We start from the raw sequence: 26,163 nt of genomic DNA on the forward strand, positions 1-26,163 counted from the left end.
CCACCTCCCTTGCGGAGTTCCACAGGGATCTGCCTGGTCACTGACGCTTTTTAATATATATGTATCCCCGCTGGATGATCTTACCAGAAAACATGGCTTTTCCTTGATCACATATGCCGATGACTCCCAGCTCATGATATCAGTATCTAAACAACCAGAAATCATTGCTAGCAGTTTTCATGCTTGTTTGGAAGATATCATGAGCTGGATGAGCCAACATTTTCTGAAGTAAATACTGACAAGACTGAGGTCCTGGAGTTTGGCAAGGGACCTTCGCTATGAAATAACAACCGGTGGCGAACAGAGGCAGGTAACTGCCCGTGCCCTGTCTCTAAAGTTAGGAACTTGGGTCTGATCTTCGATGATTAACTCAATCTCTCTGCCCAAGTTAACCATCTGACCTCCTCCTGCTTTTTCCTTTTGAAAAATGTAAGGAAAATCTTTCCATTCATTCCATATGAACTCCAAAAGACTGTTGTAGTGGCACTTTTTCTCTCCAAGTTAGACTACTGCAACGCGATCTTTCTAAGAATTGATAAGGCGCAGAGGATGAAATTACAATCCCTGAAAAATGCAGCAGCCAGATTACTTATGAACATTCCTAAGGGTTTCTCCACCTCGGCTGCCATCAGGACTTTGCATTAGCTCCCAGTTCAGCAACAAACGGAATTCAAGTCCCTGTTTGGTGCATAGGGCCCTTTATGGAGGAATCCCTGAGGAGATACAAAAGCTGTTCTCCTGGTATTCTCCCACTAGAACAGGTAGATCCATAACGATGGGTCTCGTTTGCATTCTGAAAATTCCGCAAAGTAAGTTGGTGGGGGGGGGGGGGGGGGGGGGGGGGGGGCGTACCCTCTTATTTTGTGCTGCTAACCTATGGAACCAGAGGCCGTCCACCTTACGACTCCAACTAAACCTACAGATGTTTAGGAAAGCACTGAAAACCTGGTTGTTTTAAGCGATCCAATAATCCATTTCAGAGCTCTATATTCTCATGTACCTCAATCAGCGCCAAGACGCCACGGCATTTGAGCAGTCTACAAGTAACAAATCAAATCAACAGCAAACTCAACATGAAGGCGCAAGTCAATGCCGTCACTGCCACATGCTTCCATACCCTGAAGATGCGGAGACAGATTTTCCAATGCCCCCCAATCAGCACCCGGAAAACCATCATGCACACCCTGGCCAAAAGCAAGCAGGACTATGTGAACAATCTTGATGCCAGGGTCAATAAAAAAAACTCACCAGAAGGCTCAGACCATTCAGAACTCGGCGGCCAGCATCACCCTAAACCTTCCCATGCTGCACTTGCTCCTCATATACAAAAGAGCACAATTCAAGCTAGCCACCCACACTTTCAAGGCACTACATAACCGTGACCCATCATACCTCAACAATTGCATTTGCTTTCACAAACCTTCCAGACACCCCAGCTCATCCGCACTCCTACTTGCAAACATCCCACAAATATGGAAAACCAGATCAGGAGGTCGAGCCTTCACCTACATAGCTCCTAAAGCATGGAACGACCTACTACTACACATAAGAGCGTCCCCCTCACTGCTTGAATTTTGCAAGAAGCTGAAGCCCTGGCTTTTCAAGTAGTCCCGCTTGGCCATAGGTGTGGCTAGATTCACACTTGCTCAATGCAGAGATGCCTTCCAGGGTAATAGTGCGCTCTATGAATCTGCGTGGTACAACAAAACTGCAGTGAGGAGTAAGAATCACCCATGAATATTGTGTTGGCAAAGACCACCACATTTTGTAGTAACTATTGAAGAGCCTTTACTCAGCTTGTACTACTGTGCAGCCTAAAAGAATGCAAAGGGCAGCAGATGCTCACACTCTCGGCTTTACATACTGCAACAACAGTGTCTCCTTGTTGGACAGGCCTCGTGAAGGGCTCGCTCCCTCCCCGCATGACAGAGCCCGGACACCGGCTCTCCCGGTGCCACCAGAAGAACAACCCCGACGACCCACAGAAGCAACCCGCAACCTGTCCCCTACGGGACGCCTGCTCCCGGACATCTCTGTATCACTGGCCCGGGCCACCGTCAGCACCATTGCCCGGCCCAGCCGCCATCTTGGACACTGCACCAAGAGGCCGCGTGGCCTCAGCTCGACCCCAACCCTGGGCCTGGCCAGGCCCCGACATCCCGGCACCACCATCCACCCAGGAGGTGAACGGACCACTTGGCAGGTCAATGGGGGAGAGGAGTGTCGATGGCTCTCCCCCGCCAGGTGCCGATCGCCCCCAGCCTCCCCGGGCGCTGGCTCCACCCCCCTGCTGGGTGTCTGGACTCCCTCATCCCGGACCTCCCGACCTCCAAGAGCGAGGGTCCGGACATCAAAGGAGGCCAGACCTATAACTGGGGCAGCTCCAGAGCAGGAAGGCAGTTGTATCCTGGAGTCGAGAGACACCTTGAAGAACTCATCCTTGACGGACTGCTGGCGCTGCCGCAGCCCTGCCTTGTGAACTATCGTCCTGCCTGCTGGCGCTGCTGCGGCCCTCTGCAACCTACATCCTCGTAGGGACCTGCTGGCGCTGCCGCGGCCCACTGCAACCTACATCCTCGTCGGGACCTGCTGGCGCTGCCGCGGCCCACTGCAAACCTACATCCTCGTCGGGACCTGCTGGTGCTGCCGCGGCCCACTGCAACCTACATCCTCGTCGGGCCCTGCTGGCGCTGCCACGGCCCACTGTAATCTACGGCCTCCAAGGGACCTGCTGGCGCTGCCGCGGCCCTTCCTTGTGTGAACTACCATCCGAGCCGCTGGTGCTGCTGCGGCCCAACCTCCCGGAACTTCGAGCTCGAGGATTGTGAGCTATCCACCCTACCACCCGTACCGGACCGGTACTAAGACTGTCCCGCTACCCCTTTCCCTTCCAGAGACTAGAATTGAGAGGACCCTCGTGTCCCGATCTCACTGTACCGTGATACTTTACTTCAGGAACAGCATATAAAGAGAGTTAACCTTATCCTTGTGTGGTGTTCATCTGTGGGGGGGAAGTTACTTGTCTGTACGATCGCTGGAGACGGCCCTCCCCGGAGGCCTCTCCCCGTGTCCTCGGCCGACCCTCCAGGTCCCCGTCTAACATTGGTGGCCAGCGGCGCGATCAGAACCAACGCGTAATCGTACAGAGAGTAACTCACCCCACGACTCAACCACAATGACAACAAAAGAGAGCGGATCCGCGGAGAAATTCCAGATGGAGAAACTAGAAGAGTACAATCATCGAGAGCTAAAGCAATTTTGCATGGAACTAGGCATTGCTACCACCGGGCTAAGCACGAAAGACGACTTCAAACACGCCCTAGAATCGTGGGCAGAAACGGGTACGGCTGTACCCCGGAACCAAAACAGCGAGACACCAGAAACAAACACCACTCCGACGGAAGAAAGGAGAGCGGGGCTCTCTCTGGAAGAGATGCAAGAACCAGAGAAAAGCAGACTACATGAATTAGAGTTGGCACGGCTCCGGTTGGACGGAGAGCTGAAACTGGCGGAACAAAAGATAAACTTAGAACACTTACGGCTCCAAGAGGAGCGGGAAGAGAAACAAAGGCAGAGAGAACTCGAAGAGAAAAAACTGGCATACGAACACGAGCGCAAGCTAGCAGAAATAGAAATGCGGAAACAGAACAAAGATCTAGGGGTGACCGAGCGCCCGCACACCCCGGGCACTACCGAACCAAAGGTCCACATCCCCAAGGATGTCGTCAGAGAATATTATCGGAACGACGACATACAGCAGTGGTTCAAGGCCTACGAGATCGCCATGACCTCCCACCGGATTGATCGAAGTGACTGGGGAGCCGGGCTATGGGGAAGGTTCGTCAATGAAGGCCGCGATGCCCTGCTACAGCTCCCGGACCATCAGATGACTTCCTATGACCACATGAAGGCCGCCCTCCTCACTCGATACGGACTCACGCCCGAGATGTACCGCCAGAGGTTCCGCGACTGCAAACGGATCCCGGGTACAACTTGAGTGGAGTATGTGAACTATTTCAGCCGAGCCTTCGAGGGGTGGATCAAGGGCAGCCACATAACCACCTACGAGCAACTCTTTAACCTTATTGTGTGGGAGCACCTTTCCAACAATTGTTTCGTTGAGCTTAGGCAGCACCTCCTCGACAGTAAATTGACTGAACCTCGGCAGCTCGCCGCTGAAAATGACCGATGGGAAAGCACTCGAGTGGCCCGGAGTGGGCCAAGTGAACAAAACAGAACCAACCAAGGTCCCCATCGCCCCCGAGGAGGAGGAGGAGGCCAGGGCCGGGGCAGAGAGGCCGTCCCGGCAACCCCCGCCAGCAACACCCCGCCCCCGGCCGGTCGGGGAAACCCCCCGATGCGCCCAGGGTTCCGAGCTAACGTTACTTGCCACCGGTGCCAGCTAATCGGCCACTATGCCAGCAACCCGAGCTGCCCGAAGAACCAGACTCCCGTGCCCCGCCAGGTCGCGGCCGCCGCCCTAGGAGAGGAGCAAACCTCCGAAGAGTACGAAGAGTACGAGCAGGAACAGCCCGAGTGGGAACCTGCCGCCATGATCCTGGCTTGCCTAGGGGAAAGAGACATGATCCCGCGGGCTCCCCTACCCGCCAACACCAGAAAATACAGCCAGTGGGTGAACATAAATGGGCGCAAGGCCGAAGCCCTGCGCGACACCGGGGCCAGTGTGACGGCAGTCCGATGTCACCTGGTGACCCCGGAACAAATCCTGCCAAACATTCTTTGCCCCGTCCGAACAGCCGACAATTCAGAGAGCCTGTGTCGGATGGCCTGCGTCCCCTTCGAATGGGGAGGAGTGTCCGGTATGCTAAAAGTGACTGTCCGCGATGATGCCCCAGTGGACTGCCTCCTGGGAAACGACCTTGAGAGTTCCCCGTGGGCAGCCGTTGAGAGAAGAGAGCACCTGGGGATGTTGGGCCTCCCGGACTGGGCGTGCGTAACAACCCGGTCCATGGCCGCCCGCGCCATCCCCAGACCCGAAGAACCCGAATGGCCAGCACCTCCTCCCCCGATCACCCCAGAGGAAGACACCCTCAGTACTGATCCCCCAGAGCAACCCCAAGAGGGGCCCACTCAGCTCCAAGATCTTCCAGAACTGGCCCAGTGGCGTCAGGAAGGGGGACCCACCCAGGAACAATTCCGCCAGGAGCAGAAGACCTGTCCCTCCCTCGAGGGACTCCGACAGCAAGCACTCGCCCAGAGCGCGGGAGACACCGCAGGTCCCAATTGATCTATTGGGACAATGACCTACTATATAGCGAGCAAAGAATTGAAGAGTTGGGGGCCAGTCGGGTGCTGGTGGTGCCCCTCCGCTTCAGAGACTTCCTTTTGAACTTGGCACACGATGTCCCCCTTGCTGGGCACTTGGGGCAAGACAAAACGTATAACCGCCTGGTAACCCACTTTTACTGGCCCAAAATGCGAAATGACGTCTCCAACCACTGCCGGGCCTGCCCCACCTGCCAGGCCAGCGGGAAGAGCGGACGAAAAATAAAAGCACCCTTGCAACCATTTCCCGTCGTCACCACCCCGTTCGAACGGGTGGGAATAGACATTGTGGGGCCCCTGGACCCCCGAACAGCACAAGGGCATCGATTCATCCTGGTCCTGGTGGACCACGCCACCCGCTATCCCGAGGCCATTCCTCTTCGAACTGTAACAGCGCCTGTGGTAGGCCGAGCCCTAATGGGGATCTTCTCTCGAGTAGGATTCCCCCGGGAAGTCGTCAGCGACAGAGGCACGAACTTTATCTCCAAATATATGAAATCTCTCTGGCAGCAGTGCGGGGTTACCTACCGATTCACGACCCCATATCACCCGCAAGGAAACGGACTGGTCGAGCGGTTTAACCGCACTCTCAAGGGGATGATCATGGGCCTGGAGGAACCCCTACGTCGCCAGTGGGACGTGCTGCTCCCGTGCCTCCTCTTCGCCTACCGAGAAGTCCCCCAGAAATCCCTCGGTTTCAGCCCCTTCGAGCTCCTGTACGGACACCCTGTCCGGGGGCCCCTCAGCCTGGTTAAAGAAGAGTGGGAAATGGCCCCCCAGAAGACCCCTCCGGACGTGTACAAGCACCTCCTGACCCTCCGCAACCAGAACCGGCGATTCAGGGAACTCGCTAAAGCCAATCTCGAGGCCAGTTAGGAGGACATGAAGAAATGGTACGATCAACATGCCTCCTCCATCGAGTTCGAGCCTGGTCAACAGGTATGGGTGATGTCTCCCATCGAGCCTTGTGCCTTGCAGGACAAATGGACAGGACCCTTCAAGGTGGTTGAGCGCAAGGGCCCTGTCACCTATCTAATCAACATGGAGTCCCCCCGGAACCCCCTCCGGGTCCTTCACGCCAACAGACTCAAACCACACTTCGTACGCTCGGAGCTCATTCTACTGATGGCCACAGATAGTGGGACAGAGGAAGATTCCGAGCCCCTCCCTGACCTACTGAGGACCCGTGAGAAAGATGGCTCGGTGGACGGGGTCCGACTCTCCGATGCCCTGACCCCGGAGCAGCGCCAAGACTGTCAGGCTCTCCTGCTGCAATTTGCAAACCTGTTCTTCCTCACCCCCGGGGTCACCCCCTGGTGCCTTCACGACGTGGACAATGGGGACAGTCCCCCTATCAGACACCGGGCGTACCGGGTGCCAGATCGGGTGCGCGCCTGCATCCAAGACGAAGTCTCCAAAATGCTCACACTCTGAGTCATCGAACCATCCGACAGCCCCTGGGCCAGCCCAGTCGTACTGGTCCCCAAAGCTGCTGCCCCGGGCACCACCCCCGAGCTCCGATTCTGCGTCGACGCTGTCACCCGAACCGACGCTCACCCCATTCCCCGAGCAGATGAACTGGTTGACCGCATGGGGGCTGCCCGCTACCTGAGCATCTTTGATCTGACAGCGGGCTACTGGCAGATCGGCCTCACCCCCAGAGCCCAAGAACAATCCGCCTTCTCTACCCCGGATGGTCACTACCATTTCAAAGTGATGCCCTTCGGCCCTTCGGCATGAAAAACGCTCCCGCCACTTTCCAACGACTGGTGAACCAGGTATTGGCAGGCCTCGAAGAATTCAGCGCCGCCTACCTGGACGATATCGCTGTGTACAGCCGCCACTGGACAGACCACCTTCACCACCTCCGAGAGGTCCTGCACGCCCTCCAACAGGCCGGCTTCACCATCAAGGCCAGCAAGTGCCAAATTGGCCAGGGGTCAGTGACCTACCTCGGGCACCAAGTGGGGAGCTGTCTGGTGGCCCCTCTCTAGCTCAAGATCGCTGCCATCCAGTCCTGGCAGCCACCCGTCACCCAAACCGAGGTCCGAGCCTTCTTGGGGCTCACCGGATACTACCGGCGGTTTGTGAAGGACTATGGCAGCATTGTGGGGCCCCTCACGGAACTCACATCCAAGAAACACCCCAAAACAGTCAACTGGACCCCAGACTGTCAAGCGGCCTTCGAGAAGCTGAAGGCCGCCATGTGCACCGCCCCTGTGCTCCAGGCCCCCGACTACAGCCGTGAGTTCATCTTCCAGACAGACGCCTCCGACCATGGCATTGGGGCAGTCCTCTCCCAACTAAACCCCGAGGGAGTCGACCAGCCAGTGGCCTTCATCAGCCGACGCCTGCTGGCCCGAGAGCAGCGCTGGAGCACCATCGAATGGGAGGCCTTTGCAGTAGTGTGGGCCCTCAAGAAGCTCCGGCCCTACCTCTTCGGTACCCACTTCCGGGTACAAACAGATCATCGACCCCTGCAATGGTTGATGCAGATGCGGGGGGAGAATCCCAAACTGTTGCGATGGTCCATCTCCCTGCAGCGGATGGACTTCACTGTGGAGCATCGTCCAGGCCAGGACCACGCCAACGCGGACGGCCTGTCACGCTTTTTCCGCCTCGACGAGGAGAGTCCCCAAGAGGATGGGTGACTCTCCCCGCCTTCAGCTGGGGGGGGACGCATGTTGGACAGGCCTCGTGAAGGGCTCGCTCCCTCCCCGCATGACAGAGCCCGGACACCGGCTCTCCCGGTGCCACCAGAAGAACAACCCCGACGACCCACAGAAGCAACCCGCAACCCGTCCCCTGCGGGACGCCTGCTCCCAGACATCTCTGTATCACTGGCCCGGGCCACCGTCAGCACCATTGCCCGGCCCAGCCGCCATCTTGGACACTGCACCACGAGGCCGCGTGGCCTCAGCTCGACCCCAACCCTGGGCCTGGCCCCGACATCCCGGCACCACCATCCACCCAGGAGGTGAACGGACCACTTGGCAGGTCAATGGGGGAGAGGAGTGTCGATGGCTCTCCCCCGCCAGGTGGCGATCGCCCCCAGCCTCCCCGGGCGCTGGCTCCACCCCCCTGCTGGGTGTCTGGACTCCCTCATCCCGGACCTCCCGACCTCCAAGAGCGAGGGTCCGGACATCAAAGGAGGCCAGACCTATAACTGGGGCAGCTCCAGAGCAGGAAGGCAGTTGTATCCTGGAGTCGAGAGACACCTTGAAGAACTCATCCTTGACGGACTGCTGGCGCTGCCGCAGCCCTGCCTTGTGAACTATCGTCCTGCCTGCTGGCGCTGCCGCGGCCCTCTGCAACCTACATCCTCGACGGGACCTGCTGGCGCTGCCGCGGCCCACTGCAACCTACATCCTCGTCGGGACCTGCTGGCGCTGCCGCGGCCCACTGCAAACCTACATCCTCGTCGGGACCTGCTGGCGCTGCCGCGGCCCACTGCAACCTACATCCTCGTCGGGACCTGCTGGCGCTGCCGCGGCCCACTGTAATCTACGGCCTCCAAGGGACCTGCTGGCGCTGCCGCGGCCCTTCCTTGTGTGAACTACCATCCGAGCCGCTGGTGCTGCTGCGGCCCAACCTCCCGGAACTTCGAGCTCGAGGATTGTGAGCTATCCACCCTACCACCCGTACCGGACCGGTACTAAGACTGTCCCGCTACCCCTTTCCCTTCCAGAGACTAGAATTGAGAGGACCCTCGTGTCCCGATCTCACTGTACCGTGATACTTTACTTCAGGAACAGCATATAAAGAGAGTTAACCTTATCCTTGTGTGGTGTCCATCTGTGGGAGGGAAGTTACTTGTCTGTACGATCGCTGGAGACGGCCCTCCCCGGAGGCCTCTCCCCGTGTCCTCGGCCGACCCTCCAGGTCCCCGTCTAACACTCCTACAAGGAGGTCTAACCGTGATGGCAAAATAAATATTTTGCTATTGGAATCATTTCAATGAGAGACACACAATTAGTACATTACATCCTGTGGCGTTACCCAACACTCCAATCTATACCTCTGTTCGCCGATAGACTAGAAGTGATAGGTAGCCCACCAGTCTTCAAATTCATTAAAAAACACATGCAAACACCATCATCCATTATGACCTTAGTCTAATGTTGCAGATCTAAGGGGGAGATCCTGTCTGCAAGGAATTTAAGACTATTACTATTTTTCATTCATGGTTGCCATCGAAATTAAGGCATACATGTTTCATCCTTGTTCATATTTGTGACTTCAATAGGGATTTCGAGGTCTATATTAAAACACCCTCCTTTCTAATACTAAAGAAGAACGGGTTCATCGCGACTGTGTGATAACCTTTTAATTTGAACCTAAAGCAGCAGACATTTTACAACTTATGTAGTATGAACCTTCATCAGCAAATACAATTGAGTGCCAAACCTGATACATTTCCATACAGATTACATCAGATCTCGTTGCCTACACAAAGAGCTCATGTGAATCAGCAGCTTCCAAAAATGCCCTTCAACAACATTAACATTCTTTAGCAAACCAAAATATGCAAATGTATCTCCTAATAGAAGTATCAGCAGTACCTTTCCTTCATAAATCGCCTTTACAGCATTTAAAATCTGTTCCCCCAATAAAGTCTCAGGCAATCTCTTTACCGACCTGACTTGACCGTAGCAACTTGCATATTCATGTGAGTTGGCCATGTTAAATTTGCTTCAATCTGTACTTTCAAATAAGTACAGGACCTTACATTCTCCTCTGGCGTCCCGATGATATGCTACAGGTTTCGGGTGGAGGAGGGGCCGCTAAACAAATCCACTTTTATCAATGTGAATGAGATTTTCCCTGTGTCATTGAAGAGGACATCTAGGATTTTATTAAGGGCAATAAAAGGTGTGTAATAATATGCACACCCTTTGAACATTTGGCCTGGCAGCAGGAACTGGAGGTGACATAATAAAGGCAATGATGTCACAGATGGGGACTGCTCTCATTCCCCCACACCCAGTCTTGCAGTGCCAGCTGCAGAAGCGGATTAATGCCTCAAGTGACCACTTATCGCCTACCTTAGATAGAGCACTGGGTATAGTGGCATCACTTTGGTGTTTTTTCTTTGACATCTCTAATCCCAAAGCACCATCAGGAGCCTCTGGGAATCTGCTCAAAGCTGTCTATAAACAAAAACACCTGCATAATGCCTTTCACCAGGTTACGCAGGGCATCATCCACTTGTGCCCCCTCCAGAAGAACAGGATGCAATAGTCACAGATGTAATGGCCATATCGTGGAGGTTGAAAAGGATGTGACTAATGTATTGAAGGATGACTTCTCCTCATGTGCCTCACTCTCATACCATGATGATATTGTGCCAGTGTTTTCCCCCACGATTCTCTGGATGTCCCCGCTTCGACGCCTATACCTGCCACTCTTAAATCCTCCATCCTGGATCTGCTGGGTGAATCCATGTTTGACCCTTCTAAGTTGGCACCCCAAGTATGTGATTGGCTCCTCTGACCACATATGGCTGAATTTGTTCACCAATGTTTGTCCACCCCCTCCCCCCTCCCACAGAAAAATCTGTTAGACTGCCCGAACCCCTCAATACCTGTCAAGCTGTGCTCTACATCTCCATCACTTAGTTTCTCACCCGCTGTATTAGTGCTGGCAAGTGTCCTTTTGTTTCTCCTTTATCTGCCCCACCTTTGTGTCCTTCTGCTCGCGCTGCTGCCTTTCTTGTCCGTTGCTGTGGCTATCTGGAGTGCTCTGTAGCAGTGCTTCTGTTAAGTCATACATTGGCAGAGCCAATAATCATACAGTATACCAGTTCACCTTTGTGACACGCGCTGTTGATGCATTTGAAGATTGCCATGGTTACCAGAGTTGCCTTGCAGCAATGGCTTTATTACATCATATAATTGCAGAGCCAATGAGCATTTAGGAACGAACCCACATTGCTGACCAAACTTATTTGGGTTTCCTTAGTTACTAACAGTAGCTCCTTTGTGACATCACTAAGCTTAAGCCACTGAAATCTCTTGTTGTAGGCCATTGATACGCTCCCCAAAAACAGCTCGCTTGCGTTGTTTTCCAACTGGGGCACGGTCAAATAAAATGAGATCATCTGCATATCTTAAAGAAAAGAAAATCATATTGCCCACTTGCGGTGGGAAGGTGCTTACAGCTGTTGCTATTGAAGGAAGGTTTGCGGAGTACAGCAAAAAAAAAAATTCCCCCAACTTGCTCCCATGTTTCAACCAACAGCCACCGGCAAGTAAAAGACAAAGAAAACACGCATACAACTTGCTAACTGCTCATGTTTAGTAGAGGCAAAATAAGTATGAACAGTTCATGCGCAGGTTTGCTGTTCGAAAAAGAATTGAGGGTACACGGCAATGAATACGTTCAAAAGCCTGATTTTGCTACATGTGCATTTAAATCGATTTCACCTGGATTCTACATTTGAAAATGTACTTCCTCATCACAATGCTAAATACGTGCACGATTGTGTTTGGTTGAATTTTCGAAGACTTCTGGAGCAAGGGCAAGTGTACGTGAAGAACAAAAGATGGATCCACAACTCACAAGTCAAGCAAATGACACTCCGCGAACAACATTGAACGCAGATACAGAGAGGGGAGGTTCCTCACAGCAGGCACGCTACAAAATCCTAGAAACATACACAAAGCAAATACCGCTCACAGTTCATCAGTACACGGCTGACACAACTGCGTCTACAATGGAGAGCAAGTTCAACATCCCAAAGCTGATCCTACTCACAAAGACGACAAATTGCCACAGCGCCCTTGATGGAAAGCATCAAAGCCTGCCTGGGTATCATGTTGTTCACAGGTGAACCGGCCCAACCCTGAGGCATGTTCAGGAAACGGGCATCAGCCTAAACGGCAAAGAGGGATTACCCCGACCCCAGCACCTGTAGATCCAAAGGGATAATTGATACCCGTGGTCTCCTATTCACATGAGATGGACAGACCTGCTCAAGAGCGTCTTCCATCACTCAAACCTGTCCGGTCATCAAAAGCCTTTACTCCCGCCAAATGGCATACTATGGCCTAAGGAAGCTAACAATACAATAGGGCAATATTTCTCATAGAACTGCCTAAGCTTTTATAAACTTCATGTTGAATTAAAGAATGCCTAAAAGATGAATTATTATAATGATGAATGGGAAATAATGCAAAGGTATGTTCTTAAAATAAAAAATGCATACTGTGGAATCTTTCAAAGACAAATGAAGCCCTTTTAATGTAAAGTGCTTCACCTATGTATGTTTGGACAAACCTCTGCTTCTACCATCTAAAAATGTTTGTGGTTCCGTAGAAAATTCTCCATCAGGCCCTCACCATTTTCAAAATCCATGCAGAGGAGGGCAGGGCTGTGAGGTAGGTTTTTTTTCATTTTACTATCCAGCAAGCTGAGCTAGATGTAGCAGGGTGGTGGAGCGTTAAAGTAGGAGTGTGCAAAATTAGTGTAATTTGCATTTGTGTAATTGTGTGAAATTCAGCCTGATTATGTAAATATAAGACCGTCGCTTGGTACAAAAACAGAAGCACTGCTTGCACTAAATTTTTGCCTTGAATTGTGCATAGGTAGCTGGCATGGCTTAATAGTGTAATGTAGGGTATTTGGTCTAAAAGAGTAATACAGCACTATGCAAGATTACCCCGGTTTAACTAAAGTTTTACTCAGGCCTGCTTAAAAGTAAAAATAAAAAAGTATTCTTTCCTTTTTTGCTAGAGTGTGGGCTCTGCATCCTCGCTAAAGAATGCCAACTTCTATACTGCATGTGTCAGACACGGTTGTAAGACGTTACAACGCATTCCGTGGCAACGCATGCCTTTACCACGCATGCGTTACAACATGAATGCTATTTCCACGCATAACCTTTACCACGAAAATTCCTTTACCACGCATACCTTAACAACGATTTTCATTGTAAATTCATGCATCGTAATGGCATACTCTTGGTAAAGGTTATCTCAGACCCCTTGCCTATTTCCTGTAACTGCTCCCTTGCCCCCTTCCTTCTCAAGTTCTTAATTTTTTTTATTAAATACCCCTCCCCTGTGCAACCCCAGCCCCCAAAAAGTTATATATATATATATATATATGATCAAGGGCTTTCGCACCCAAAACGCATCACTTGTAAATACTTGCCAATAAAGAAAGAAAGAAAGGAACATCTTGCCGTACTCCAATGGTCTGTTCTCCTTCTTCGCCAGTTCGGTTGGGCTGGAGGCGGTTCGGAGAGTTGCTGATTGATTGATATATATATATATTTTTTTAACTTAAATTCCACCTAGTTCTCCACGTCGTCTCCTCTCCTTTCTTCTTCCGAGGTGACGTTGCATGTCGTAAAGAGGAAGCGGAAGTGTCTTTCCGTTTCCTCTTACGACGCCGATCGCCTCCACTTCGCGACGGAAACAGGTGCGTTTTTTTGATGGGTCTCCCCCCAAGCCCCTTTTTTTCCGCACGCTTTTGGGGGGGGGACCCACCTAGCCCCCTTTTTCTCATTTTAGCCTTTAACACACATGCCTTTACTACGTATCTAAGGTATGCATGGTAAACGCTATTCGTCGTAACCACGCACGCGTTGTAATGCATGCGTGGTTAAGGTTTGCGTGGATACGGCCGCGTTGTAGTGCCCGTTTCCCATCAGACACGCATATGCGAAATATGAGCCATTCCTAGTTGGAATGTCTTGCCATAGAAAAAGGACTGTTTCAATTTGCATTATCAGTAATTGTGGTCTTTTTACTATATTTGAAGGACTTTTTAAAAATCATATAATCTCCCAATTTGCAATGTTAAATAATCCCCTTTCACGACCCATTTTCCTTTCAAATCTAAACTAATTGCAGTGTTGACACTGCAAGTTACAAATCCATTTGCGACAGCTCATGTCATTTAGTTCATTGAAATTGAAAGTTTTGCAAGTTTGCGTTCCAGAGTCTAAAGACCCTTTGATACAGTAGTCCTATATTATTTAATCAGGGAAAAATCAGTCGTTTGTTTCTTTTTCAATTAATTTCACATTATCTAAAGGTTTTATTAACACATTTGCAATGTTGCTGGGTATGATATTTTTAGCTGCACACTGTTTAGCAATTCTTTCACAGTATTTTTTTTATATTTGTTTTAAAACACCATTCACTATTACAGTATTTTAGTGGTATTCAGCATCTGTGACTGATTTAAAGATGTTTTTACTTCATAATTAGTGTTAGCACAGGACCTCTCTAAAGGTTATTAAATATTTAGCGGACTACAAATTGATTAAAGACTGCCTTTCAGACTCATTAACTTGCTTTGGTTCCCTAATAAAAATATTTTTTTTAAGAAAAGGGTCCGTTTGAATGAAAGTTGGTATAAATAGTAAAGGGAGACTGTCGTAGAGAAATCATTCAGCACGAAAGCTTCTTAGGGTAAGATACAAAGACTGATTAAAGACAGCAGCTAAGCGAACACCTCCGTTACTGATCAGACAAGCAACTGACAAGAATAGAATCCATCAAGCAACATGCCAGAAGAAGGGACAGGGAAGAGAGAACACAAGGAAAGGCTTTATTCACACAGGGAGCCATGTTGAGAAGAGTGATAATGTACAACATATCTTCCTCCTTTAGACAAATCAAAAAAAACTGTAAAAACAAATTCATGAAAATATTCAACAACAGTAATCATTTAAATAAGCAGGAGGTATGCGACATATTACCCTTCTGGTCACACTGGGTGTGTTTTGAGAATTAAAACCTAAATCGCAGGCATCACCACCACCTACTTTTCTTGCTGACCAACGAATCAGGAACAACATCTTCCATTTCGGACAGCATGTAACCAGAACTACTCTAAGTTGTCCAAAATAGAGTCAGCAATGTCAAGAGAATGTGAGGCCTTGTTACTTTGATACAAGGTCACCCATCGAAGATTCAATTTTTTACCATTTGTCAACGTAACAGTGTGGAAAAACATCCTTAACTGTAAAAGGTCCTCTAAATTTAGAAAGACCCCTAGATGATGTTCTTAGCTTGACTTTAACCAAATCATCTTTGGCGATATGAACGCTTTGTGGAACCATGACAGGGGAAGAACCTAAATGACCCCCTTTGACAACCCACTCTTTAATCCAAGAAGGAGTGAGTTTGGTACCAGGAAGTCTACCAGCATGAGTTCAAAAGGGATTTTATCGGCCTGATTGTGTTTATTTGCTTGTTATTTATTTTCTTCTATAGCGCACGGCTACTCACAAGAGCATCCCGGCGCTTTGGCGAAGAGAGCTAAGTGCAGAGTAACAACACAACAACTAAAAACTGAGGAAACCTAGAGCTACTGTTGAACAAAGAGCCAGGTCGGTAATCAAAGAAGGTGGAATGGACACTTGTTACTGCTAAACCCTTAGGTTAGCTTGGAACATCCTCATAAACGCAATGTTGTTCGAATGCGGTATATTACTGTACTCCGCCCCACATTAGCGTTGTGGCATTTATCATCGGATGTCCAATAAACGTGCTGTATGCCTGCATCATCCAGAGGCAACCTTAGATTCTGGCAGCAGTGTCCAGAAATGAAAAGGGGGAAAAAATGATTAAAAAACAAAACTTAACCTGGGAAAGAACTTTAATAGAAAAGGTTAAGAGTGTCCTTAAAAATGGAGGGTATAGGTATGAGAACAAGTTATAGGATCTCACTATACTACTTGGTAAATAGCGTCGACATGTTTCAGCTCCTTAGTGCCCAGCCGGGTCTATGGAGCTTTCGTCAGGACAAACAAACATAGATTACTTACACTACTTGTGTAGTAATGAGCAGTGTTATAATGCGAACACTGGGATAGTTCCCCTCAATTCTGTAGGGAGAGAGAAGAAACGAGGAGACAAGCAAGTATTTGCAGGAAAGCTTGTACATATGTATAACAGCACATCTTTCTGGGATATACAAAAAAACTGTTTTTGTGAAATTTAAGCTTACATTATCGCTAAGGGTTCAGAGAAAGGATTCATATGGAGGGAGTCATGAGAGTGCCTGTGTCTACTGATATGTTTTAACAGGAACTACACAAAGAATGAGTAAGATTAAGAAAAGGGGGACACGTGGTCAATTGAGTCATAGGTAAGGACCGTGCTCTTTAAGTATCACAAGTCTTACCAGTCAAAAAAAACATTAGTAGGAGATGCACTATAGTTATCAGAAGTAGCATATAAATGCGTGATTTTAAAAGCGATAGTCTCTATGGTAGGATTTGAAATAGTTTAGGCGAGAGCAGGGCTTTAGTTGATTATACCTTTCGGCAAATGAGGCATAGATATGCAGTATCGTACTTCTTACCTTTACGAAGGGTACGTGATTCCTCTACGAGGATAGATATTCTTTTTCTAGAAAGAGCCCCCAGTTGATAAACCCAAAGAGCCAGGTCTTCAGTGCTTTCCTGAAAGCGAGAAGGCTGTTTGCCTTTCTCAAAAACAGAGGTAGCTCATTCCAGCCCCGAGGAGCCAGATAGCGAAATGATCGGCCACCTATTCTGGAACGCTTGATGGCAGGCACTACCGCTTTGGCCAAGGAGGCTGACCGCAAAGCCCTGTTAGGCAGATAGAAAGATAGGCGTTTCCCAATATACTTGGGGCCTACACCGTGCAGGGCTTTAAAAGCCAAGGTCAGGCTTTTAAATAGGATTCTCTTGGGAATGGGCAACCAGTGCAATGCTTTAAACAACTCAGCGGCACTGGCCTGTTTCGGGAGCCCAAAGATGGCACGAGCCGCCGAATTCTGCACCACCTGCAGGCGGGTCAAAAGATATTTGGGTAGGCCCAAATAGAGGGCCTTCGCATAATCCAAACGCGACCCTATAAGGGCCTGCAGGATGGCTTTTTTGTGTTGGAGCGACAGCAGAGGAAGAAACGAAGTGCGATAAGCCCAAAAAATGTCATGTACCATATTGTGTGCAAACATTCCACTAGCACATGCCATCTGAATAATGCCCTTAACAACACGGTTAGTTCTATCGCATAAACCATTCCCCTGTGGGTTATATAAGGAAGTGAAATGATGCACCACCCCATACTCCGCAAAAAAAGTGCACGTTACGAGAGACAAGCTGGGTGCCGTTATCCGTAATTATCACAGAAGGAAACCCTTCCTCCTGAAATAAATTCTTCAAAAAGACAATAGTGCTCTCTGTGGTAATGTCTTTAACAAAATTCACACATAACCAATTAGAAAAGACATCGATGACCACAATGACAAAGCGTTGCCTAAGCGGTAGTTCGTCCATGGGACCTATGAAATCCAGACACAGGCTATGCTAAGCTTTACCTGGATTTGTAATCTGACCCATGACTGATTTGAACCCAACCTTAAGGTTTTTCTCCCACTCATTGCAGACCGCACATTTCTCAATTCAAGATGAAACCTGCTCCTCGTCCATACCTGGCCACCAGAAATCAGTTTTTAATCAGTGTTGGGTAAACGTTTGACCCAAATGCCCCTCATGAGCCAAATTGAGAAGTTTGGACCTCAAACCAGTGGGAGGAATACATCTATCACCTCTCATGAGAACATTCAAACCACAAATAGACAATCCATCGAAGATCTTAACCCCTTCGAAGCTAATGACGAGCTGGGCTCGTCATGGCGCTTACCTGCCGTGCGCTGATGACAAGGCCAGCTCGTCATGAAACACTGGCATCCTGCATATCTCAGCACAGGACGGGAAAACGCCTAGCAGCCATGTGGTTAAGAAAAGGACGCACAAAAACCTGAACATAACCCTCATGTCTGGAACCTAACTTAACCAGGTCCATCACTGCTTTAACTACATAATCAGCATCCATAGCTTTGCACCATTAATTATAAGATAAGGTTCCCTCACCAACAACAACCACATCCTGATAGGAAGCAACAGCTCCTTCCTCATTGGCTGCAACAAGGATAAATCATCCACATTCTCCCATGTAATAGATAGCCTAGAAAGACCATTAGCTTGAAGATTTTTCCAACCCTGAATGTGAGAAATCTCATATTGAGATTCTTGTAATTTGGACACTAGTCTTGCCGACCTGGCTGAGCCTTTGCCCGCACCTCTGGGAGAAAAGATCTTAACTAAGGGTTTGTAATCTGTTTTAAGTATAAATGTTGTACCCCACAACTAAGTGCGGAAATATTGGACGCCCCATGCAGCCGCAAGTGCCTACCTTTCAGTAACAGAATAGTTCTCCTCTGATGAGGTAATTGTACGTGAATACACGCAAGTATTCTAGAAGGGACATGGACGAGGGAACACAAAGAAAGGCTTTATTCACACAGGGAGCCATGTTGAGAAGAGTGAAAATGTACAACAGGGACATCCCAAATTAGGACTGCCACTGACCTGCGTACTGGCGGCTTTCTGAGAAAATTGTGCGCAACTGCATCCCAAATAGAAAAGGTTAATGTAATATGAAGGGGAGAGACATGGATAGGAGCGACTGGAAAGGGGAGCCCAGAATTAAGACACAAGAGGTTTTAGAACCAAAAGAGGCAGAAGGGTACAGGGCACACCGGGGAAAGGCACATGAGGTCAGAGCAGTGAAGGATAATGGAGAAGTGGAGCTGGGAATAGGATAGGCAGGGACATTGGAATTATGCAGCAGGAGAGTACCAAATTATGCCACATAACTGCCTTAATTATGTAGCAAGAAAAGGCAAATTGCGCAGTGCTGAGATTTAGAGATAGTATTTCTTCATTCTTTTTTCATTTTTACATAGATTAAACCCTGTCTGGGGAAAGGCTTCACCACATTATTACGAGTTTAACACTCAAGTACAGCAATAAGCAACAGAAAGTGGTACAGTCGGCCTCTGGAAAGTCCCTTCCACGTGTCTCGGCATTTTTTAGTAACTTTTGATCTATTTAAACTGGAAACAATAATTTAGTTAAAATCTGAGGATTATGTAGCAGATGATGGATTATGTGCAAGTACATTAGTATGCGTAAACGCTGTGGAAGCAAAATCGCTTAATTCGAGTGGCCCTCATGAAGGGGGAAGTAAAGAAAAGGGGCTATCAATAGGTAAACCGTCAAAGCGTAGTTCCAGTCAGTGAAGAATTTGAGAGAAAGCGGAAAGCAGCAACAGAGAAAAAAAAGTGAAAGTAACAGAGAGAAAGGATGAGTGCGAAGAAGGAGAGGTGGAATGAAACACATTAAAGAAGTTGAGATTGGAGAAGAGAAACTAGGAACCTGGAAAATGCCTCTGGAAAAGAAGTGCTTGGAGCTAAGAAGAACCATTCTGGAATAGGGTAAAGAACAAAGTGAGAAATGCTGAGTAGGATGCTTATGAAAAGAAAAGGAAAACAGGGGTCGCCATAAGGAAAGAACAGAACATTGAAAGGAGAGATGGACCACGCAGAGAACATCCACTACAGCAAAACACAAACAATTATCTAGTATCCTCCAAAAAAGAGAACATGGCTTGCACAGTGATTTTATGTTATGTGGTTATATGAAGATATTTTTATTAATGGTATTTCCAAGGAATACACCTGCCTTTGTCATGATCTCAAAGCAAGTGGGCTGCCTCCAAAGAGTTTTTGCATGGCTGTGGGATTTCACGGGGGGCCAGGGGTTAGTTTACAGAGGGATTTAGTGAGTGTATTCTGTGTAGTTTGTTTCTTGGTAGGTGCGGAGTAAAGTGTGGCCTAAAACAGGTCAATTGTGAGTAAAGCTAGAACGTTCAAGATCCTGATATGGAACCTATTATTCCAGTGGGCTGGTTCCTGGCGTGTTGCTGTTCTGGTCGCATGTTTTCTTGGGAGTGTTTCGAGGAGCAATAGAGTCAGGGTGTGACTCCGATTCTGTATTCTTGGCAGTTATGGCTGCCTGGTATTCGGATGGGGATAGTGACATTAATGGTTCCCTGATATTCGGTGAACATTCTGTGTTGCCTTCTGTCCCTGTTCCGTGCCCTTGGGGCTAAAGACCTGTTGCCTTCCTTGAAGCCTTTTGCATTGTGTGACAGCACATTCTGCGTTGCGGACTGTTTGACTGTAGGACTATTACCCACTACCAAAAGGCCCAGCAGCTATTTTATTGAAATGAAGCCCCGACAGCTACCTGCTTCCCTACGTTCCTTCCTGTCCACAAGGTCACCTTCAGACATGGATTGCCCGAGACATTTTTCAGTTAAGGGGGCGGGGCATGACATTCTCGCACCAATGACACTTCCATTGAGACCTCTGGTTTCAGGGGTTGTGTAAGTAAAGTGGGCTCTGTTCGCCCAGTTTAATTTCTGTGATTTCCAATCCTTACATTTCCCTTCTCCCTCAGTAGGCAAAAAGGGTCTGTAATGGGCTTAAAGTGGAATAACGGGTAAACTATGCAATGTCATAGGAGGCTCAAAGGGCAGGCTACTTCTCTTTTCCTACCCATTGGCAGGTTGGTGAATCTACATGAGTGAATATGCTACATAGTATGCAGGGCCGATAAGGCTGGTTTTCGAGTGGGGGGGCCCGGTTTGTTACTGGGGGTCAATTATGCAGCAGTGCTGCAATATCGCCCCCTGTAATAAAAGCGGCAGCAGTGCTTCTCAATAGCACCCCCAAGTAACCCCCACTGGGGTCCTGCTGACTTGCCAGGGCTGGTTTGGGTTTCCAGTCCGGCCCCGATAGCATGATTCCTTACAGCAAAGACAGAACCCTCTAAACACACAGGGCCTGATTTAGGAAGGTAAAACCACACTTTAGTGTAAGTTTACGATTATTTGCAATTCACAAAGAAATGTTAGGAGTACTATCTTTAGGACTGCAGAGTCCCTGCACTCTCAGCGGAGACTCTGCACCTCAGGGCCGGCTCTAGTGCGGCGACCGCACTGACAAGGAAGGGGGGGGCACTGACCTCGGGGTGGGGGCTGAGTGCAGCAATAATGTATGATTTAATATGCTACTGAGAGAGATTGGAGTTTTATCTAGTGGCAGTTTTAACTCACCATGAAGTAGTGTAGGGAGTTAATATGCCTGCGGCGAAGAACAGATCTGTATTTTCTGTGGATAGCTAACTGGATTAGTAAAACCAGCCTTTACCAGCGCTTGTAAACAAATGAAATGTATTTGAGAGAGGGGTTATGAAGAGATGAGCTGCACTTTTACGGAGGGAATCCGAATAGGAGGTCATATTGTGGATGCACCAAAATTGTCACATCAGGCACCACCACCGCTAAAGCCGGCCCTGCCGCACATAAAGATAGGCAGTTGTAAAGATATTACTTATAAAACTGCTTTATGAATTGCAAAAAATCATACTAACACAAAAATTTAACTTTACCTTTGTGAATCAGGCCCACTGTGGTTGAGCCTGTTTCAGAAACTATGTTATTGCTGCACTGACATGTCTAATCTGTCCTTGAACGCAGAGTCAATACACTGCAACGCTAGACACAATAAAAGCTGTAAAATCGGATTCTCACTTTTCAAAGCAGTTGTTTTTACTGTAGACCGGTAAAGATGACACTGCAGTAGATGCTCAGAGTCAAGGCTGATTAAAAGAAAGCTGAAAACACCGTTGTTGTGTTGTAAGCAATGGATTCATTCCAGGATTGAATGATGTGTTGCAATGTTTAAGTTTCAAATGGATAAACATGGGCGACATACGGAGGGCCATATCAGAAAGAGATGTACTGCCAAGCCTGTGGAATGAAATACTTCAACCAATGCATTTAGGGAACTGACGTCTTACCTCACAACAGAAACAATTCGCCTGAAAATATTAGAGGTGCGCTTGTATATTAAAGGAAAGCCTACGATATGAAACTCAGTTCTCATAGCATTAGATTATAGTATATAGGAAAGCAAAAGAGGCTCCAAGGTGAACGCTTGTCTTTGTAATATGCCACAAGTTGAGTTCATAATGGATTGAGACCAACCCACCGGGCTGCCATCAGGAACTCCATTCAAAGTGTGAGGGATCATAATGGCGCAGTGCTGACGTGAAGCATTTTTATACAGAACATGGCATAACCCAGTATCACAGTGAACTACACATCCTTATGCATGATGCGGTTTGTATTTACGTTTATATACCGCTTCACACCCTGATGAGGCACAATGATCTACATAGCCCTCATTAGACATTATTAGAACAGGAGGGGGTATGGGTAGACAGCAAAGAGGGTGCATAGTGAGATAGAGAGAGGAACCCTGAAAGGGCACTATGTTCCAAAAGCTACAAGTAGGAACTTATTTATTTTGAAAGCACATCCTCAGTATCATAAATCTCAATTAGCCTATGCCGAATGTTATCAAAGGATTCTATTTTACCTTCAGCTGTATGGGGTGAGTGTTCTAGCATTGTTAAAGCTACAGGTCTTCTAACAAGGAGTAAGGAAGGCCATAGGAAGGTGCCATGAAGACCCGGTAGTGCTGAGTAGGGGTATTAGATTGCTCAACAGATGGTAATATGATTTCAGGACATACTGGATGAAAACGGAATCATTTTTCAAGTGACAATGGTGACTGGGCAATATAAACATTTAGAGACTGAGTGAATTAAAGAGCTGTTAACAATGCTGGTAAAGGCAAACGAAACGAAAGCCCATGAAACGCATGGGTGAAGGTTTAATAACGAAGTCATGCACTACAGCAAGTTTCAGTGAAACTGAACAATAAGCATGTAGTATTAAATTACTGTACAAAGCACACATGCCGTAGGTCTTCTTGGCGCTGTATGAAGTGAGAAAGGAAGAAAAAACAGGCTCACACATCAAAAATATTATTGGTTACAATCGATAGCACGTCTCGAAGCAAATCACGATTCAATTAAAACCTCATAACCTTTATGAACAGTGCTAACTTGGACTGGAGTTGTATAGGTGATCGGCACAGCTGTGTATTTTGTACAATATGTCAATTTCGGATTCCAGCAAGCAGTACTACTTACTGTAAAAAACAACAAAAATTATAAAAAAATAAAATAAAAACCAAATAACCTATTGGAGGATTATGAAAGGGAGACGCGGAGCCATGCGTGTAATTGGAAATCTGCGAAGGACTTAAAATTAACTATTATTTAAGGATAGTTTTGGGGGGCAAAATGTAGGAATTTTGTCTTCCACCTCGTAAAAGATCTTCTTTCCCTAATTGTAGAACACGTCATGCTGGATAATCTGAGGCTCCAGTTATCAGAGCGATGATACAAAATGGCTACCGTCGGCTCCCCCTTATCAGCCCCTCAACCTCTACCAGATGCTTGCCTACCACACAAGCGTCCAGGTCCCGCTTTTATCCAAATGTGGAGCTGGGCCCAACAGTCTGTTGGTCCTTGGGGGAGCCATAAAGCTTTTAAAAATGTCATAGCAAGAAAAGTACTTAACGTTCCTAAAGAGACAGCAAGCCACACTCGGGTGCAGAAAACATTAAAAAGGGTAAGCCGATACGGCGATAATGTACGGCTGACAGGCTTGTAGTGTGCGCCTGAAACCGGAGCCTTCTCTTCAGTCACGAAACACCTCAAACTCACCTTTAGAGCATCATTCTGGCTAGCCCCAGCAATGTATGCCTAGAACTTTTATTGACGTTAAAATCGAAGGCCGGGCCACTTACCGACCGTCCATGGATTCATATGAGCTTTGCACCTTCTGTGTATAGTGACTGATGGCATCTCTGTGGGGCAATCAAGATGGAAAACTGTTCCACGCGCTGAGTGAAATGTACACAACTCCCCTATCTCTGTATACAAAATATGTAGTAAAGGCACAGATGGGTCCCGTGCTTCTGATAATATCCTTTGTCCCTTAGCACCTCACCTTGACCTAGGGTACATTCAAAGGTTCTTAAGCATGCATTGCACTTCACAGTCACTAGCACATATTTTAAATATATTATTTTAATATGATTTATGGGCCTTATTAAAATCCTCTTTAATTGAAAGACACGTTGCCATTTGGAATACTTAATTCTGGGTATAGCTTAATGTTTCTTCTGCCAGACTAACCCCCATGGGGCGTTAAAAACACCCTCATTTAAGGGTCGAATAAGTAACCCCTCAGATTCCGAGATCAGTTAAAAAAATTACATTACATTCAATATAAGCCACACGACGACAACCCTCCTTCCTAGAACAACAGCTTTAATACTACAATATTGGACTCACAATACTTTATATTCGTAAATGTGTGTTTAGTGGCTTGACTGCTCACCCTGAAATCCAGAGACATGGATTTTAATCAGAGTTCTAGCAAGGAGGCAAAAATCTGGGTAATCTTGGAAGGTCACTCTATGGCCATATACCTCAAGTTATACCTACATATAATGATAAAAGTAACGGACGTACTTTTTGAATTCCGTGCCCCCAACTGTTCCTCTTCTACTTACTCACGGTTTTGTAATCCAGTCTCACCCAGACTCCACACACACCACATTACTCTATGCCTAAAACTTCGTGTTTGTGATGCACCCCAAACATGTGTCTCTAAGACACACGTCTGCTTCTCAGCCCTCAGTTTGTTTTCATATTATATACCTTACACAAACAATGCACTCTGGCCTGGGACACACTTGGTGAGAGCATGGTTCTTTATGCAACACTTGGACAATCTTTGTTGTACGGGCTCTCAATCTCACTGACTCATGCGTATACCTGACTGCGGGTAGGACTCAACCTTTCCAAAAAGGCATAACATGCCATATTTAGGTTTCAACAGTACTGTTTCTTTGTAGTGTACATGCACACCTCATTGCACTGTACCATTTCTAATTTAAAAAACAAACAGATACTCTGTTTGCTTCAAGAACGCTCGATACTACATAAAAACCTATCCCCTACAGCTATTCACGTCTCTTAATAGGTAGAAAATAAACATTTTGTAGGTGAAAACTAAATTCATGGTTACTATACACAAAGTAAGTGTTCAAGATGTTATGGTTTGGAACTATTTGGCACAACCTGTCAGTTAAATGTACATTCCGTCTGTTTTGTTTGTGGTAGGTGTCTACTAGCGTACACTCCTCTGAGTCACAAATTAAAGCAGTCTTTGGATGAGTATGAGGTAAGAGCTTAAACAGCCCTGTCAGTTTTCCAAGCTTGATGGAAATGTATACCTCCAGGTCCCAGCCACCGTCTGCCAGAGTTGTAGAGAGCTGTCAAAATTACCATATTATCCAGGCACCGAGTCTGTTTGTTTCTTCAACTCTTGGAACAGAACAAGTCTGTGTTTGGCACTGCCTGTGTGTGGGCATACACGTTATAGGTAGAGGCGACGGTGTTGGAATGTGCTTTGCTGCTTGTGCAATAAACTATCATACAAATGCGTGGTAATTATTTACAAATGCATATTTCATGCTAAACAAAATGAGCCAAAAGAACACACAAATTTAAATGCCCTGCATAATGCCCATTCCAAGAAGATTGAACAGAACAAAATTTAGGTTTTCCTAAGAATTCTTTTCTTTTCCACCACAGAATATGAACTAAGCATTGAATGTATTTGAAGGAATCTTTTAAATTTGAATCGAGACTGCTTATGAGTTTAATAATATTAGTAATCGCAGTACAAACACAGCTATATGTATGTTTTAAATGTCTTTATTGGAGCTATTGGGTTTCAAAGACATTTGGTACTGTAGATTTTGTTTCAGTGATAGAGTGCTCATATCCGTGACATACCTTGGTAAATCACCGACCTTCAAGAATATATTTTCAAAGACACCTTTATATAAGCAAACTCTTCCTCTTAATGTGTAATCAAAAGGGTGCCTTGAAGATTCAAATATTCCTTCGCCATCTTTCCACTTTTTTGATCATCCCACTTTTTGACTATTAGTCTAAAGTTGACAACTTACTTAGTTGTTTAAAGGGAAACACATTTAGTAGACTCATAGAACAAGAGAACTTTGTTTGTAAGTTAGTAGCATCTATTT

The 26,163-nt window shown here is 47.5% G+C and overlaps 1 protein-coding gene across 4 annotated transcripts in view; it reads right to left on the reverse strand.

The window, feature by feature from the left end:
• CELSR1 (cadherin EGF LAG seven-pass G-type receptor 1) overlaps positions 1-26,163 on the reverse strand; it is a 520,725-nt gene that overhangs the window by 195,100 nt on the left and 299,462 nt on the right. The window lies entirely within an intron of this gene.

Source organism: Lissotriton vulgaris, chromosome 1_1, assembly GCF_964263255.1.
Source record: "Lissotriton vulgaris chromosome 1_1, aLisVul1.2, whole genome shotgun sequence".
In the NCBI taxonomy this organism is placed as follows: Eukaryota; Metazoa; Chordata; class Amphibia; order Caudata; family Salamandridae; genus Lissotriton; species Lissotriton vulgaris.